This window comes from Camelus ferus, chromosome 5 (assembly GCF_009834535.1).
Source record: "Camelus ferus isolate YT-003-E chromosome 5, BCGSAC_Cfer_1.0, whole genome shotgun sequence".
NCBI lineage: Eukaryota > Metazoa > Chordata > Mammalia > Artiodactyla > Camelidae > Camelus > Camelus ferus.
Window position 1 is genome coordinate 61,518,817 of NC_045700.1, and position 17,892 is coordinate 61,536,708.

General features: G+C 36.8%; 1 pseudogene; it reads right to left on the reverse strand.

The window, feature by feature from the left end:
* Window positions 1-11,877: 11,877 nt before the first annotated feature.
* Window positions 11,878-17,892, reverse strand: part of LOC102523161 — a 56,805-nt pseudogene continuing 50,790 nt past the window's right edge.

Genomic DNA, 17,892 nt, shown 5'->3' on the forward strand with positions numbered 1-17,892 from the left:
TGAGCACAGGCATCTGTGAGAGGAGGCGAATAGGAATTCAAAACTGAATAGCAGAAGGTTCCTTCTTCCTAAAGCCAACAATCTAGTAGATAATTCTAATTTGAAAAATTACTCAAGAAAGAATGAATATTACGGAACATATGATAGCATAAAATTGGAAAATGTTACCAAAACAGAAAGGAGGCACAGAGGAGAGAGTTTTGGTTAAGAATAAAATGTAGACTAACAGGAGAAAAAAAAATATCTAAAAATTTAAGAGAGAAAAAGTGCATTATATAATACATGATGGTGTGTAACCATATTGAATACATTTTGAAAATAAGTTTAAAAATGTATGCTGTCATAGTTGAGTTTCTATTTAAAACCGTAAACTGATCATAAAATTTCAAGGTACAAAACAAGCACCCTTCTTGCAAATGGTTCTCTAAGTATAGTGCTCAGACCAGGAGCAGCAGCATTCACTTGGGAACTTGTCAGAAATGCAAGTTCTAGGGCCCAATTACAGACTTACTGAGTCAGAATTTCTGAGGTGAAAGCTAGTAATCTGTGTTTTAACCAACAGTCTAGGTGATTCTTACAGACACTAGTTTAAGAACCATTGCTCTAATACATTTTTCCTGCTATTTTCCAACAGGTGTCTTCAATGTATTTGGATGGAAAAAGGATGGAAAAAAGTATTTATAAACAGATGTTTGTTACAGTGCTTTTAAGTGGTTAAAAGATATTGGAGTTCTCTCTGGATACACAAGTAGTTGGTGGGTCACCAACATAGGCAGGATAACTCTTTAACAAATTTTGATCTCTAGATAATCCAGCCTATCTTTTACTTCCCAAACACAAAAGCTTTTCCCAGTAGATCACTATCCCACTGCTACTTTAATTACTATCCAAAAGGGGTCAGATGACATTGTCTACAAAATGAGACAATGACATTAATTCCACCTCCAAAATGGTTATTATTTATAGTGCCCTGGCAAGTACCTACAAAAGAGACAAATAGTATTGAATAGTCTCCAAAACAAAATGAAATGAAATAAAATAAGACAAAAAATATGCAGAGAGAACACATTTCAACAGCCTCGTATGACACTTCCTAAATAGCTAGGAACCTGAGCAAGACAAATGAGAAAACTAGCGAAATCCAAACCCTGCTTTTGCTACTGAAGTGATGCATCTGAGTGCATAGGGAGCATTTGAATGGATTTCATCCAGGTAAGATTTGCATGTATGTTAAGTAAAAGAATGAACTCTTAAAGCTAAAATCAGTCTTACATATTAATATACAGAGTTTTATCTGTTAATTTTACTGACCTTTAAATAAAAGTTTCATAGGCATATTATGCCTCTTAACCAAACCAGAAGCCTCATTATCAGTACTAGATCTTCATCATCGTCACCTGGCAGGTGAAGTGGGACAAAGACAGACGAAGATCTAAAAACAGCTTTTTGAGGGGGCATTTGATGACTGTCAGAGTCGTAAGGCATCAGAATTGAGGAAAACCCCAAAGACAAGAAGAAAATATTAGTGACTACAAGCTATACAGCATATATATAAATACTGCAAGCTCTGGAACACTCACCACCAGTGTGATGTTGGAAAAGTTATTTAACTTTTGTGCACCTCAGTTACTCATCCATAAAATGGGATTATAAAATAATTTAAGGAGTTGTAGCAAAGTTTCTGGAACATCCTAAGAGCTTAATAAATCTTGTATATTAGTAATTATTTTTTAGACTAATCTAAGACTGGTATGCCTCCTGAGCTTAGCAGATCTGCCAAACTTTAACTACTAGCGTAATGATAATGCTGCACGTGGTTTTCTCTGAAGCGTGCCCAGATGTCTCCCCCTGGATTTCTGTTGCTCCTAAAGTTTCTCTTTCAACATTTTGAAGAATCGAGCAAGAACAGGAAGCCTGAGGGCATTGCTTCTCAATGTGTGTTACAGCCATCTGTAAAGTAAATTTCACTAAAATAATTCCTATATTTCTATTTATATCTGTTTTAAAGTAGAAGACAATTCTCCCCAGTAGAGTGAAAATCTTAGGAAAAATTCTAACAGGTCGCCCAGGGAGGTGAGAGTTCCACAACTTCTCAAATAAATATCTCCAAATTTAGTGAAACTGATAGTGAATTATCAGATGCATTGAGCTTAACCTGGATTTCATCCTTCTCAAAATACTTGAAAACACTTAATTATCTAATCACCAAATTAAAAACATGAGTTATAATGTTGCAGTTAATCAATTCGCAGTCTTGAGTTTCTGAGACCATGGGAAGTATCCGTTTATCTTTCTCATAGTCAAATTTTAAAAACAAAATTATGTCTACTTCATTTCAATTTGACATTTAAATATATAAACACAGGTAATATTTTGTATAAAAAGGACAAAATATACTTACAAAAGGAAAAAGACATATTATGACACCACCCAAAAACAGGAGTCAGTGATTAATTTTGTAGAAGGTAGTATGTTTCCTTTATTTAAAAAAAGTTTGCTCTCAAACAAATTCAACAATATTACCTATAGAGCTACTGAACGGGGACTTATACAGTTATTTTTCACCCTGTCAGAAAATATTTTATAATTACAGAGAATTCAAAAATAAATCAATTTATTTATTAAATAAAATGGCCCAAACCATTGTTAATTCAAATGAACAAGTCAAGAAATAAACCAGCATTATGTCAGAAGTAATATCAACATTTTGGGGGGTTAATAAATTTTTCCTTATGTCATAACCATCATTATTGTGCTAGGAAATTTCCATTTGTAAATTCCAAAATATAACTTCTTTTCTTTCTCATTCATCTCACCTATCATCTGAGAGTTTAGTTTTTTTCCTTTACCTATCCTTTCATCCATTTCTACATTTATTTTCACAGTGCTAAGTTAAGCAGTAAAAAGCTTAGTGCTCACTATTTTAAAACTCCAGGTAATTTGTATAAACACCCTTATTATTTCACATATGAAAGAGACTGCAGCTCAGCAGCCACAATTACCGAAAAAGGCCAACACCTGACTTTAAAGTTACTTTCTACTGTGACTTCTTTCAAAGAGACTGGACTGTTTCTGGCTAAGTCTATGGAATCATTACAACTGAAGTACAAAGTGTAATCAATCTATATCTTATTTATAAGAAATAAAGTTTTTCATTTAGAAGAAAAAAAATCTCCCAATTGAATTTACTTCCACACCAAAATAGATTAAATCAAAACTGTAACATTTCCCTATTTAGAGTTGACCTTTGCTCAGTGAATCACATATAAGATCCTCCTGATATATCTGAAATAAAGAGTTTTGAAAGGAAAAGAGTAGGGTAGAAATAAAGCTAGTGGTGGAACTACAAGTAAAAGACAAAGCTTTATTCTTGCCAATGTGAAAATATGAATTGATTACAAGATATTAAAGGACTATATATATAATAAATAAAATCTTGAAAATGAAATCTGGTATAAAACTAACAAAGAGTATATCAGAAGACATTAGCGACTATTCCAAAAAGTAAAGTATTGTAAAGCTCCAGCTATATGGAACTCCTCAAAGAATTTGCTGTTTTGTATGCTCAGATTTTACAGGAGTGTGATGCTTTGCCTCTAAAAGTTAAAAAGTAAAATTTTGGTACCTGAATGTTTCTAAAATGTATTGCACATTTCTCTGAATCTTTAAATGAAGGATTTTGCTAAAACTCTAAGTCAACTTACAGATGATGAAGCCATTGTTACGAACATATGCTATTTCACTATCCATAGATTAAAGGTATGTAGGGACTGACCCCTTATAAATGTGTCTAGACTTTGTACTCTGTGATCAGATAGGTACTTTCAATCATTATGGGGTTTCCTCCTTTGCAAACTGCTAACTTCTACATGTTCCCAGTAAGCCTACATATAGGTCCACTCCAGAGATGATTTTACTGTTTCTAATCTGTGGAACACATGTTAGAATTGTGCAAAATAACAAGAAACACCTTACAAAAGAAGACCAAATGAAACAAGGTGCCAGTAAGCTAGGTAATACTTCTTTAGCAGGAGACTTTTTTGCTTTCCTCCGGGTGGAAGATGGAACTTCTATCCAGGGTAGGCAATGTTGCTCGCCAGTGAATTCTAAACGTGTCAAATGTTATCATTTGAGGATGATACAAATAGCATCAGAAAATTATATACTTGAGTTCAGACTCCTAATGTAAACTAATTATATAACCAAAAACTCCTTTAATTTAAAAGACAAATTATATCTGTGTTTTTAAAGGCATTTATCATAGACAATTAATTAATTAATTAATTTTAAAAAGTAGACTAATCATTTTAAATTATGTTACAATTTGTGCACTCCTTATTAAGAGAGACCAAGGACAACCAAAAAAAAATTGTTCCAGTAATTTTTTTTCCCTCAGAAGCACAGAATCATAGTTTTAGACACAGAAATTTTAAAGATGATTCCTTTTCTCCCTTCCTTTATAGATATCAGCTTGATGTGTAAGTTAATGGTGGAGCAAGAGACTGGAAGCCAATAAAGTCTTAGCTTTTTGCTGTTCTTATTAGTGTATGTATTAATTACTGCACAACAGAATCATTCCAATGTGTGTTAAATGCCAATTCCTACCCAAAGACCACCAGGAAAACCAGCTGATCAAGCAACGCTAAGCGCATGAAATTTACTTCAGCAAAAGGGGATTTTCATCTTGAGAGTCCTGGTAACATTTCAAAAATAGAGGTTTGAGATGAGCATTTAGAGAGCTTGGGAGCCTGCAAGTGGTTTAAGGTGGGTCTTCCAAGGGAGAATCTGGTTGGAATTGGACTGTTTAGGATCAGAGGTGGAAGTCTTAAAGTTCATCTCAATAAACTAATTGATGTCCTCATAGGTGAGTCGTTTATTCAGGTGAGCAAACTGATATGGTGACTAGATAGTTATTTACCCAGATGAGCAAATTGTTTGCCCAGAAAATTGCTTTGCAAGAATATTTTGAAGCAAACACCAAAGATGTTTATTAGTTTGGAGTTTGATTTAAAATTTCCTGGCTCAAAGAAAAGTAATGTTGACCAGGTAGCCTCAGATTACTGTGGGAGGTTTGGTCTGACCTCAGAAAAATCACTTAATCCGTTAGTCTCATTAGCAAAATGAAGCCCAGACTTTTCTCTGGCAGTCGGAACACCTTGAATCCTTTACCAGTCAGCTGTCCCACAGGAGTGGGCAGCAGGCAGGACTTCTTTCTTGCTTATGAATTTGAGTCGCCTGGGGTTCAGCTGCTCTATACTGGGCAGTTAGGTTTGACCCCAAAGTTTGGGTTGAATCCAGGTATTTTCCAGGTGTCTTTCCTCCTTGACAAGTGACACCACAATGCATGTTCTTTTCTTGGTAAAAAGAGAACAAGAAGGCAGTTTCAGCCACTCAAGTGCATTTCAGGCCTTTGCAGAAGTCTGTAGCATGAGCTCTGACAGGTGGGTTTCCTCTTTATTGTATAAGTGCCTGACAAGCTTTGGTTACCTCAGCATCCATTTCCAAGAGGCACCCACTTCAAAGATGGCTACCTTGAATAAACACATTGCCTATCACATGACTAGACAAAGAACCAGGCTTCCCCACCCCTCTCCCAGCTCAGGCTTCTTTGTTTTAGAGCTCTTGGTTGGTTCCTAAAACTGGCCATTTGGGCTACTTATTCTTCTCTTCCAGCACTCTAAAATCCTGCTCTTATGTTTTAAACTCACCAGTAAAGAGTGAGCCCTTGAAACCACCCTCAACCCCAATAAAAGCAGAACCCCAGGCTGGTTTTCTCTCTAGAACATGCTCTCTCTCTCTCTGCCCCTCCCTGAGCCCAGCTCTGTGGCCCCAGGGGTGCCATGTAATTTCCAGGACTTGTAAGTAATAAACCTGTTTTTTCAAAGTTTCCCTACGGTGGTTGTTGGGGGCGTTTTGCAATGATAATGAGAACCACAAGGGGACCTGGGCGAGGCCGCAACACTGGTTGTCTAAAGGCTGAGACCAGCACACAGTAAAGTCACACCTACTAAAACTCCCACTGACTAAAGGAAAACTCAAAACTCCAATCCAAAAACTGATCCAAAATAAAGCCCAAAAACCAAGCCATGGCACCTGCCATGAGGTCATCTCAAGGACTGAAGAGTTGGAACCCAATAATTCAACCTACCAAATACTTTGACAGAAACGCTCTTAAATTTAACCTTCAGCCAGCGTCAGTCAGAGAAGGTTTGGCAAATTAGAACGGCTCTGAGCAGGCACAGAAAAGCACTCAAACATAATTAACACGGATAGTTTCTCCCCTACATCATTCATTACATCATTTCCACAAACCAGTTTCCAGCCTTTTGAATTAGAATCTGATGAATTTTTTGGCCTTGGACCCATTAAGAAAAATAGAATATACTGAAATACTGATTTCACATGAGCTTGTTTCTATGTTAAATCACTTCAACGTACCCAGTAAATCTATCAGCTTATAATGAATACATAAGAATTGTACAGAGTTTATATAACTCTATCTATAAGATAAAACAGCTTCAGTGCTCCCTTGATTATACCAGTAGCCCCCAAAGAGCTATCACTGTTCAAGTTATATCTTTCCTCCTTTCTGTCCGAGCTCTCAACTACTGTTTCTAAAACTATAATGCTCTTTTGCTCCCATGACCATACACTATGTTTTTAGTATAATTAGAACAAAACTAATGAGTACAGGGTGCATTATAAACTAAAAATAATTATTTAAAATTCAATTAAAGTGATCAACAAGTCAAATTATCAATGCACAGTTATAGTTCATTATTTTTAAAGAAGCTGGTCCTGACGTGGATTTGGTCATAAGCCCAAATGTTAGTCCCAAAGGGTGATGAGGGTGTCAAATTATGTTACTTACAGTTTACCTGTAGCCAAGACACAGTACTAATATAACTCATGACCTGGTGATTAAACACTTCTTTTTAACTTTCTTGATAATAGCAGTAATTTATTAACCCTAAGTAATTAATACATGACAGATAGAACAAGCAATATTGCTGAGATGCAATCTCATATTAAGAAGATAACTATTCTGAAGCTAAATTTTAATTCTAAAAAGTTCAACAGAAGTCATTTGCTCTACAAACAGAAACATCAATAGTCCACATTGCACCAGAATTTTCTATCGTACACTTAAAAAGATTATTCATATTCAATGTAAAAACTCACAAGTGTTTTGTATCACGCTTACTGTTCACCCTCTCCATATGAACCATTACGTTTAAAAACCTTATCTAATATTTCCATTAAATTTTAATAAGACTAATAAGTGGTTCATTTATTTAAAATTATCCTAAGCTTCTCCTTAAGCTGGTGGTGTACTAGGCATCAGAGATACAATGTTGAAGAAAACTTGGAATTAATTGGAGTTTTACTGAGAATAACAGGTATGTTCTTATATTCAATCATAGTGTGAGCTCAGGCAATAAAACCAAGACTCGGCTAGGTCCTACCAGCTATCCATGAGTGAGACATGATCGCTGCCTTCTAGCAATCAGCTGGGAGGACAACAATCAGAATAAACAGCAGAAGACAAATGCATAAACCAAATTCTATGGGGAATTTAGAGGATGAACCTATCAGACTTCATGAAGGATCCACTTTTTAACTTTAACTACTGCATGTGCATACTTAAGCAATTAAGGTTTTTATAATCATTATTTTTATTAAAATTAGTTGAAAATTTATTTATTTTATCTTATTTACAGAATAGGAAATGGAAGTATCATAACATCAAGACACAAAATGAAAACAGAGATGCTCTGGCTTACAAAAGTGAACGATGTTTCACTGAACTTGGAATCCCAGCAGCCTCCTGGGACCAGTTTATGCAGTATGTCTATTCTTGCTGAAAGAAAGAATTTTCCATGAAAGCTTATATAAGCAAGTCCCTTTCTTCCCATATCACAGTAGCTCCTTGGTTTCCCGATCACTCCAGCCCCTTCTAATGCCATAGCAACCTATATTCAGGCATTACTAGGTGAGGCAGAATTTGAGCTTTTGATATTTTATGTGCTACAGAAATTGGGCTATAAAAACTCTAGATGCATCACAGCTCCTGACTTACATGTCTGAGAGTGCCATTCAACTCCATGTCCTCCCTCAGCTGTCAGGTACTTCAAAACAAAATCCTAAATTATATAAATCTCAGAGGGCAGCTAAGGATAAAAAGATCTCCATCAATATATGTCCATAAACACCAACAAGGTTGTTTTAAAAAATGAACAATCTCCTTAAGGGAATCCTTTGATTGAGTGAGACTATGAAACCTGTAGGTTATAGGGGAAGATATTCTCCTGCATAAGGGGCATTTTACAGAAGGAAAAAAAGGCAAACAGTCCATTATACTTAAAAAAAAAACAAAACCTGTACAAAGTAACTCAATTATAAAAAGCAGTTCACCATCTTCTGTTTGAATATCAGGCTACACAAAATCTGTATGAACAATATGCCTTCCCGACATAAAAGACTACCTTTAAAATCTGAATATAATTGAATACTGCTAGTACTATTAATACTATAATATTAATAATAATACAGGAATTTCTCCAGTTTTACAGATGAGGGAACTGTGCACAGAGAGGTTAAGAATTTCCCTAAAAATGCCAAGCAACCAAGTGATGGTGCTGGCATTAGAACCCTGACAGTAGGCTCCAAAAAATTTGATTTTCCTTTTGCATCTAGAAAGCAACCTACAACCCTAGTTACTGGCACCTCAATTTTCATCTGCCCTGGAGAAAAAAAAAATTTTTTTTCATAATAACTTTCATCATCTCATTATTAAATGCATACTATCTACCAGACTTGTTGTGAAATACTCTGCATAGATTAGCCTCATCATATCCTATATATTAGATACCGAAGTATCCATTTTACAGAAACTGAGGTGTAGAGAAATTAATTTGCCCATAATATTTCTTTAAACATACGCCTGCCTTATAATCCAATTTAGTTACTTACCCAATGAAACAAGACCATATAGCCACATAAGGACTTGTATATAAACATTCATAGAAGTTTTACTTATAATACCCCAAAAGTGGAAATAACCCAAATATCTATCAACAGATGAATGGATAAACAAATCATAGTACAGCATTCAGTGAAATACTACTCAGCGATGAAAGAAATAGATAATTGATAAACCCGCAGCAATATGGATGATCTCAAAAACATTATGCTGAGCAAAAAAAAAAAAAAAAAAAAAAAAAGCCAGATACAAAAATGTATATACTATATAATTCCATTTATATGAAATTCTAAAAGCAAGTAAAACCAATCAAGGGGGCGCCTAACCCAGTGAAAATGCACCACGTACCTCAAGGACTACAAAATGCCTTCTTCCTCTGTGTTGTTTCGGAGGGAGGGAGTGTTATTAGCTTTAAGATAAAAACATAAAACTGACATATTGACTACTGGTAGGAAATGTTCCTTCCATTTTTTTAGAAAACATGACCTCTTTATTCTCCACTTGTTTTCTGTGACCCACTTTAAATCTCTTGTCCTCATCCTCTCTCCTCCATCTTCCCCTGAACCTGTAGCTATGGTTAAAATGTGTTTGCTTTAAATTAAGTCAATGTTTCAGCTTTCTTTCTTCGCATGTAACCTCTGAGGCCCGGGGAGAGACCATCGAAATGTATTTTTTTAATTTGCAAAAAGTAAGATGTTTTCATTACCATCAAAGAAGACCTCCATCTCTTTCCACTCCAATGTCCTCCCTGTGATATTTCCATCTTGTATAAGGGTGTGTTGCAGTGGCCACGGCATGTTGGGGCTCCTTCTGAGAGCAAGGAGAGTAGAGAATATATTTAGTTTGAGTAAAGTGGGATATGTTCATGGGGCTAGCAGGCAGTTCTGTGCATAATTACATTACTGCTAGCCTTCCTGGTGTACTGTGCCCACTGTGTGCCTTGTGGACTTACCCAGGATAGTGATACTACTGTGAAAAATAGGGGTTGTATTTCTATGTGAATGCATCCTATGACACCAAGATAAGCAAAAGACTGGGTGAAGTGGAAGAAGAAGAAGGTTTGAAATGTGTGGATCTAGAAGCTAGTCGGTAGAAAATTCTTCCAATAATCTAACCTGTAAAATTGTGAGCAAAGGATTTTGTTCTCTTGGTTGACTAGTCAAATCAGAATTCCCCCTTGTTATGAATGAGCTCAATAATGCCCCACATTTATTATTATTAAACACTCTCCCCATTTTATCTCTTTTTTGATGGCAATCACATGAGATCGAATGCATCAGAATTCCTGTACAAAACACCAATCTGTAGCAGTACTGAAAGTAGAAAAACATCTGTGTATAAAGTCACATGTTTCATGCATTGCAATATATTGGATCACAAGCATGACAAGTTGAGAGGCTGAAATAAACTTTTCATAAACATCAAGAATAACAAACAAATGTCACATCTACCCATGGTAGAGAAAACCTAAATGATCTATTCTCTCTATAAAAAATAATGTTAATAACTTTAAAGGCTATCAAAGAATAGGTAGCTAAAAATACAGTCCAAAAGAGTGTTATAAACAGCTAATTAATAAATGTATTGTACTTTTTCTGGATTTTATGATATTTGTAGTATTTATTAGCTTTTTAAAACTTGTGATTCATTGTAATTTCTTTCTTGTCCTTTCAAATAGTTACTAACTTATTATTAAAGCTTAGTTTTATTTTCATAATTCTGTGTTCCTTTTCCTAATTAGGGACCCTTAAACTACATAAACTTCAAGCCCTTCAAAACTGGACTGCCCCTGAGCATAGTACAAGCATTCACACAGAATTCTGCAGTCTCAAGTAAGTAGAAATAATACTGAAGCAGTATAGTACAGTAGAGTCAGAGATGGAAAAAACAAAAAACAAAAAAAACTACACAGTAGTTCTTAATGGGAGTGGTCAATTTCAGCTCCCAGGGGGATTTGGCAAAGTCTGAAGACATATTTGATTGTTGTGTCTGGAGGGAGTACTATTGGTACCTTGTAGGTAAAGGTCAAGGATGCTGCTACAATACACAAAACAGTCCTCCATGACTGTCCAAATTATCAGAATCCGTTCAAGAATTGTCTGGCCCAAAATGTCAGTAATGGCAAAGCTGAGAAACCCGGCCTACACTAAGAATGTCAGAGAGAAGATGGACTTACAATATTCCGTCAGTAGTGATGCCAGGAAAGAGACACTCTGATGTGGACCAGTGTGAATCAAAATGAGGTTGTGGACCCTCCCAGACTGTAGAAGCAGATGATGTAGAACTGGAATAACAGCAGGAGACAACCAGGCCAGAACTAGGAAATCTATCCCCTGGGCATTTGTGCCTAAAATTTTCCCCTAACACCCAAGGAAGAGAAGTTTGACAGGTAGCATTGAATTCACACTGCCATCATACTCCTCTGTCGTTTGGTCTTACGACATGTTTATCTTTCCAAATCTCCAGTTTCTCACTTGTAAAAGGTAACAGTAATTATTTATAGAATGGTGATAAAGGTTTTTTAAGTCAGTGCCCCAGGGTGCCTTCCTCCCAGGGTTCATTATACCGTGTTAGGGTTGGGGTGGTAGTGAGGCACGAGCTCAAGATTTCCTTCCATCTCTCACTCCCACACACACTCGAACTCTGTAGATCAACATTTCCAGAGGGAGAGATGTCCACGGAAGAATCAGAAAACCTAGAGCAAAGTCTAAAGTTTTAAAAAGCCAGCCTACGTGTAAAGCACTTGGAAGAATGTCTACTGAGGACGGTGTTTGCTTTACTTCACTTTTTGCCTACTTTGTAGAACGAGGAAGAGCTTCCAAGCTAGGTGGAAAAGAATCAGAGGATTCAAAGTAAGAGATGGACAGCCTGGATGGAAGTCCTGCGTCTTGTTCTCAATTAGGGAAAGGGGGTGATGATGGAGGAAGGGGAGGCAGAGAGAAGCGTGGTCCTCTTAATACGGTTGATCCCCCCAGGGGAGAGAAGAATGGCTCACTGTCCACCTGGAACTCCTCACACGTGCCGCTATGCTGAGCAGCAGGGGCGCAGATGGGCTGCAGGGTCCAGCGGATAACCTGATGTAGCCCCAGCAACTTTCCCATCATCCTGAGGAAGTACATGAGAGGGGTGTCCCTTCCCAGCGCCTGTGAGGAAAGTGCCAGAGTTCTCAGAGAGAGACACTTAGCAGATGTCGCTCAGATATGAGGAAGGGGTACCACAGGAAAAGAGACTTGAGCCTTCTCTGTCAGTAGCAATGAGGCTTAATAACTCTTAGCAAGTGCCAAAGTGAAGGAACTCACTGCCTGAGAACTGTACAGAGCTGGTGCATGTCTCAGCAGAGATCTGCAGAGAACTGAGGAAGACAAGCCCCTCCGTACCCTGTGCCACCTGCATGACTTAAAATCAAATGCAGACAGAAAGGAGAGAGGTAAAACCCTGAATTTAACTGAGTTTAAATCCCAAATGCCTGAGAGAAATCTTGAAAAAGACTTACATTGCCTGGACATAACTAGATCACAATTTCTAAGTTCAGTTCTATGATCGCACATGTGAGTCTATAATTTATGAAAAATCAAATACTATATACATATATGGTTTCTGTATTTCCCAATTAATCTTTTGTATTGTCTTGATGAAATCTCAGATTGAAAAATAAATGCAACCCAGAAATAAAAATCTCCAAGTATTTTTTAAAGAAGGGCACATATACCAAGTCAAACAGAATACTGTTTTTAGGGAAGGTCTTTGTCTCTAGAGAGGGTAGAAGAGAGGATCAGTACCCGGCTTAGAAGATGGACTGAGGTAGGGAGCCCAAGGTAGACTGGACTTTGAATTGCCAGGCTGATCAGATAGCCAGCTGTCCTGTTCAAAGCTTCAGTAAGTATTCAAGAAGCAACACACTATGCAACAGCCTATCTAAGGCATCACACTAGCTGTGCGGCACAAAGAGAAATAAGAACATTCCTTGACTTCAAGAAGCATGTGAGGACTTGTCTTATTTTACTTGCAGCATAGCACCTGGCATTCTCCTTTAGTATACAGCACCCAGCACATCTGCAGAAATGAAAGCCAAGTCTTATGTGGATTCTGATGAAAACAAGGTCAAATTCCTGAGCGTGATTGAGCTGAATCAAACTGAAACAGAAATTAGAGATGATTTTGTCTCAGATTGCTCCACTTATTAATAAAGGCTGAGGCATTCAATAGCAGCCACAGGTACTTGGTATCTAATGTCAATCCTAAATTTTAAGAATAGCAGTAATTCCGTCCTGATTCAGCCAAACCAGTAGGATAGCAGAGTCGAATGATGCTTGATCTAAGCAAAATGCAATGTCTGATCTCTTTGAATAGCCCTAGAAAATATGTTTCACCTTTGTTTATACCACTTCTGTTTAAAAATGTGATTGTCAAATCAGATATTTTAAAGTTAGCTTTTTTCCTTAGCTCTAGTAGTAGATGAGATACAGTGAATCAGATAATCAGAAGATGCCCTCTTTATACCCAAATTAGTTCGTATAAAATACACGTTTGTAGCAGATAAAAGACATCTCAAGAACGAGAAGGAAAATTATACACATACACACAGTCTCAAGTATAACAGTCGTCAGTCAGTTTTTTGAGTTAGAGGGAAGCATAACAGCAAGTAAAACAAAAACAGGTCATCTTCCTGGAGTTGTCTCCAAATTTTTCTTTTATCGATGCATTATTTCACCCCATCAATCAACCATGAAAATCCTAGGAAGGCAAGCTAGTTCTCCATGATTAAAGAAAAATGAAAATCACAGGATAGCAAGCCTTATCGTTTCAATTGGACCAAAACCCAAATATTGCCAGAAGGGATTGGCAGGCTTAACGGTTCCTGTGAAAGGAACATTAGTAAGGAGTTTTAGAGAAATGCTTCAATATCCATTTTTTTGCCTGCCAATAACATCCACCTTTTCAAGTGACTAATCCATTAGTGACTAATGGCTGACTCGACATTAAACTGGACAAAAGAAGCAGCAAACCATGGCAGGGAAAAGTAGTAAACTAAATTTTATTGTTGTCGCTGTTATTGTGGTATTTGTTTTAGGATAAAAGAAAAACTAGCAGTAAATGGATTGGGGATTGACAAAAGAGCTGGTGGGAGGTAATTTTAGCAATTTGTAAGAAAATGTAAACACAGATAATCTTGCTAATGAAAAACTGTCTCTAACCTTTATGATAATTGCCACACTACACACCTAAAGCTACTGAACAGGAATAATAAATACCAAAGATGAATAAAGAGTGTTGTCATCCTTATCATGAGGAGATGGGTTTTTCCTCAGAGTCATTTCTGTTAGACTTTGTTCCGTTGTACCAGCAAAAGCACTGACATCATTGAAAAGAAAATCATTACATCTAAAAGAATTTTAGGCGACCCCCCCATGGAGCAGTGAACAGCAAAAGGATAAGGGAACTTTTGTCCTCTTAAAACAGAGAGTGACAAAAGAATGGAACTTTGATGTTACTTCAAATTAATAACGACTTTCAAGATTGATTCTTGGATGAGCCTCCTTCTAGCCTCCTGAAGCACAGACCGGGCGCTCACGTGAGCCTCCGCCCACTCTGACGCAGCACATTGTCAGACAATGACAATGGTGCCATCTACTGTCAATATGTGGTATCACTCATTTAAAAGTGACCAGTAGATTTTTTTTCCATCAAATACCATGATTTTTAAATCTTCAAATTATGTGATAGTAAGTATAAATTTTCTAAAATATACAAGAATATGAGATCATTTTTCCATATAGATAAGATACGCTTTCTTCCACCAGTCATTTTTGTATGCATGCATTTATTATCTTAAGCACTGCTTTACGAATGTTAAAGTAAATTGGAAAATATACCTTACATGGTAGTAGTAAAGATTTCATGGATAATTTTGAACTAATTGCCCCCTCTTCTTAAATTTATTTTTTCCATTAGTTCCTAGACCATTTTCTCAATCTAATTAGCAATGAAATTTTCCTTGTTAAATTCAGAAAATTTGTTTTTAGAGAAAATTGCACAAAATGAGATAGTAAAAGAAGCATATAGAAGTGTTTATGACTTCACTGTATTGCTGCTACACATCGCCAATAATGAGTTTTAAATGACAATTGAGAATCCCTTAATGTACTTTCTATATTAACTATCCTATTGAGGAGAAAGTTTGAAGTCCCTGAATAAATAGACCACATACATGGAATTTTAATTAAAAGGCATACAGACTTATTGCATTTGTTATGTAAGTCACAAAGAGCTTATAAACTGAGATGCTGGCAAAAATTAACCAGACTTAGAAAAAATAACAGGCTTTAGTTGTCAACAAATACTTTTTAAAAAAAATATGAAATGTGACCTGATGTCACTAAACTTGCTAAGTCTATTGATATCAGTGTTACAATGGGCAATTAGCAAGAAAATTATTGATTGTCTGTATTATTAAAATTTGGAATCAAGAATACTCTGCCATAGTGTTTTTAATGCAGGATATTTCTAAGATATTTACTGGACTGTGATAAAGGGTAGGGAGATCCTCATGTCGCATGGACCTTGCTAGTATCAATGTGACCATTGCCATGATGTTATCGTCCGATTAAAGGACACAGCTATGCTCCTTATTTACTCCAGTACTCTGTCAATAGTGAGCCCATATAAACACCATAAGAAGTTATTATGACTAAAGTTCAGAAACTTTCTGATTATGGTGCAGAAATGTAGAGGGACGGGAGGAGTAAGCTCTAACTATGTAGGGATGTCGCTGATATACAGCAGAAAGCTCTGCATTTGCTACCTGAAGATAGGTTTTACTGGGTTATTCTAAGAGTTATAAAAATCTCTCCATCCATTTCCACAATTCAGACCAGTTTTTAACCTCACTCAGGAGTCCCCAAAGTCTATTTTCTCATCTTATTTCATTCTGACTTCTCTAACCTCGAGTGAAAGCATTACTTAGGAATGTGGAGTACTGAAGACTAAAATTCATCCTCCGTGGGTTCTGTCAAGAATCCCCTGGCCCACCAGTCATAGAAGTTAACTTGAATGTACTCTGTGCTGAGTTCACAGCTTTATTCTTTTTTGTCTCATTTTTCTGTTTACAGTTTTGCTCCTTTACATTATCTTCTGCAGTCATACGCATCTGTCCTGAATCCAGCAGAAACTAGACTGCCCTTTTATTTTTTGTTTCCTATCCAGGCAGTTTTTATCCACTATAAACTAAAATGTAACTTAATTTTGGTGCATTCACTGATTGTAAGCCTCTGCATAGCAATCAACTTGTTTAAAACAAATTCCATTTCAATAAAAATCAGCCGCCAGCAGCAGGTTTAGTTTCAACGAAGAACCTAACTAACCTTTTAAAGTTAATAACTCGCACCCAGGATTGATGCTAAGGCAAGCTTGTCATCTCCAGAAAGCAATGAAGGAAAGATCTGACTCAAATCTAGGCAACAAAGAAATAGCCAGAATATGAAGAGACGGGTATGTTTCAGATGATGGGACAGAAGAAAATTCTATGTTTACAAGAGAAACATTCTAGTGAAATAAAAGGTCTTGGAAGTAGAAATAGTGTTTTAAGAGTCACGTTTTCAATAGATGATGACATAAAAAAGGGAAGTGCAAGTGTCCAAGCATACATAGGAGAATAACCCCATTGCATTTGTGGCATAGGAAAATCTGGCATGAGAAAGCAGAGAATACACATCGTGAGGTAAGGTGCAACCTGTTAGCTACGGATGCATCAGAGTCCTGTGGACACTGGAGAAGTCACATCAGTTCAAGATTGGGCAATCAAGGTAGTGGTCAGGTACAGAAATGGCCTGGGACGTATCTGCAGCCAAATAAGTGATTCAAGTCAAAAGAGTTAAGCAAGGATCAGAACCCACAGGATCCAACAACAGGTTAGTAAAGTCGAAACACAGACCAGAATCTCCATCGCATAGGGAAAGGCATCTCGGCAAGTCATCATGGAACATATATGGCTCAGGCTGCTGGTGGTCAGTGAGACCAGGGGACAGGAATCCTGACCCCAAGCTAAGAGACCAGACAGAGGAGTGGCCAAAACTCACTCAGCTCTTTCTGCAGTCGTTGGAGAAGCTCAGCAGCAAGAAAATCCTGATTTAAATGACAATGATGATAACTACATTCAGCTCCATCTCTGAAGACTTTTAACTATTTTAAACTTTCCGAAGCATGGACCAGCCTCACAGTGAATCCAGCCCAGGTCCTCAGAATAGAAATGCGCAGAAGTTTGCACATGATAAAAAATGGAAAAAAATACTTAACTAAAGGAGGTGTGCTATGAAAGGCTCTGAAATCTCCGAAAGAAGGTCTTTGAAGGGCTTCAACATGGAAGCAGCTCAACATCCTTGTGGAGAACTCAGTCCGGTACGGGCATTCAGGAAGACGGAACTCAAGCTTCCTTACAAACTCATCATGCTGCATGGAAATTCAATTATTCCAAAAAATGGATGCTTTGAGTCTTCCCATATGAGAAGATGTCTCATCCTGAGGCCTAACCAGATGATGCAGGGGAGAGGGGAGGAAAGGAGAGGGAATCACAAATCTCGTAATCTCTACTATAATAGTAATTTTAAATTTACTAAACTGCACACACGTTCTTGAGAATAGGAAACATGGCTTCTTTATTCATGAAATCCTAGCACTTTCTGCCTCAAAATAAAAGGCATTCATAATTATTGTAGTAAATTCCATAGGTGATTTCTGTGTTTATATTTTAGAATGTTCTTTTGTTACAAAATTAAGTTTGTGGAAATAATTATTTAATGTCCAAACCAAGTAAAATAGTTATCTCCTCAAATTCTTAATGCTCCTAAAAAAAAATTATTTTCACATTTGTCAATTTTGAGTACACTCCAATGCTGAGTTTACAAGTTAGGAAA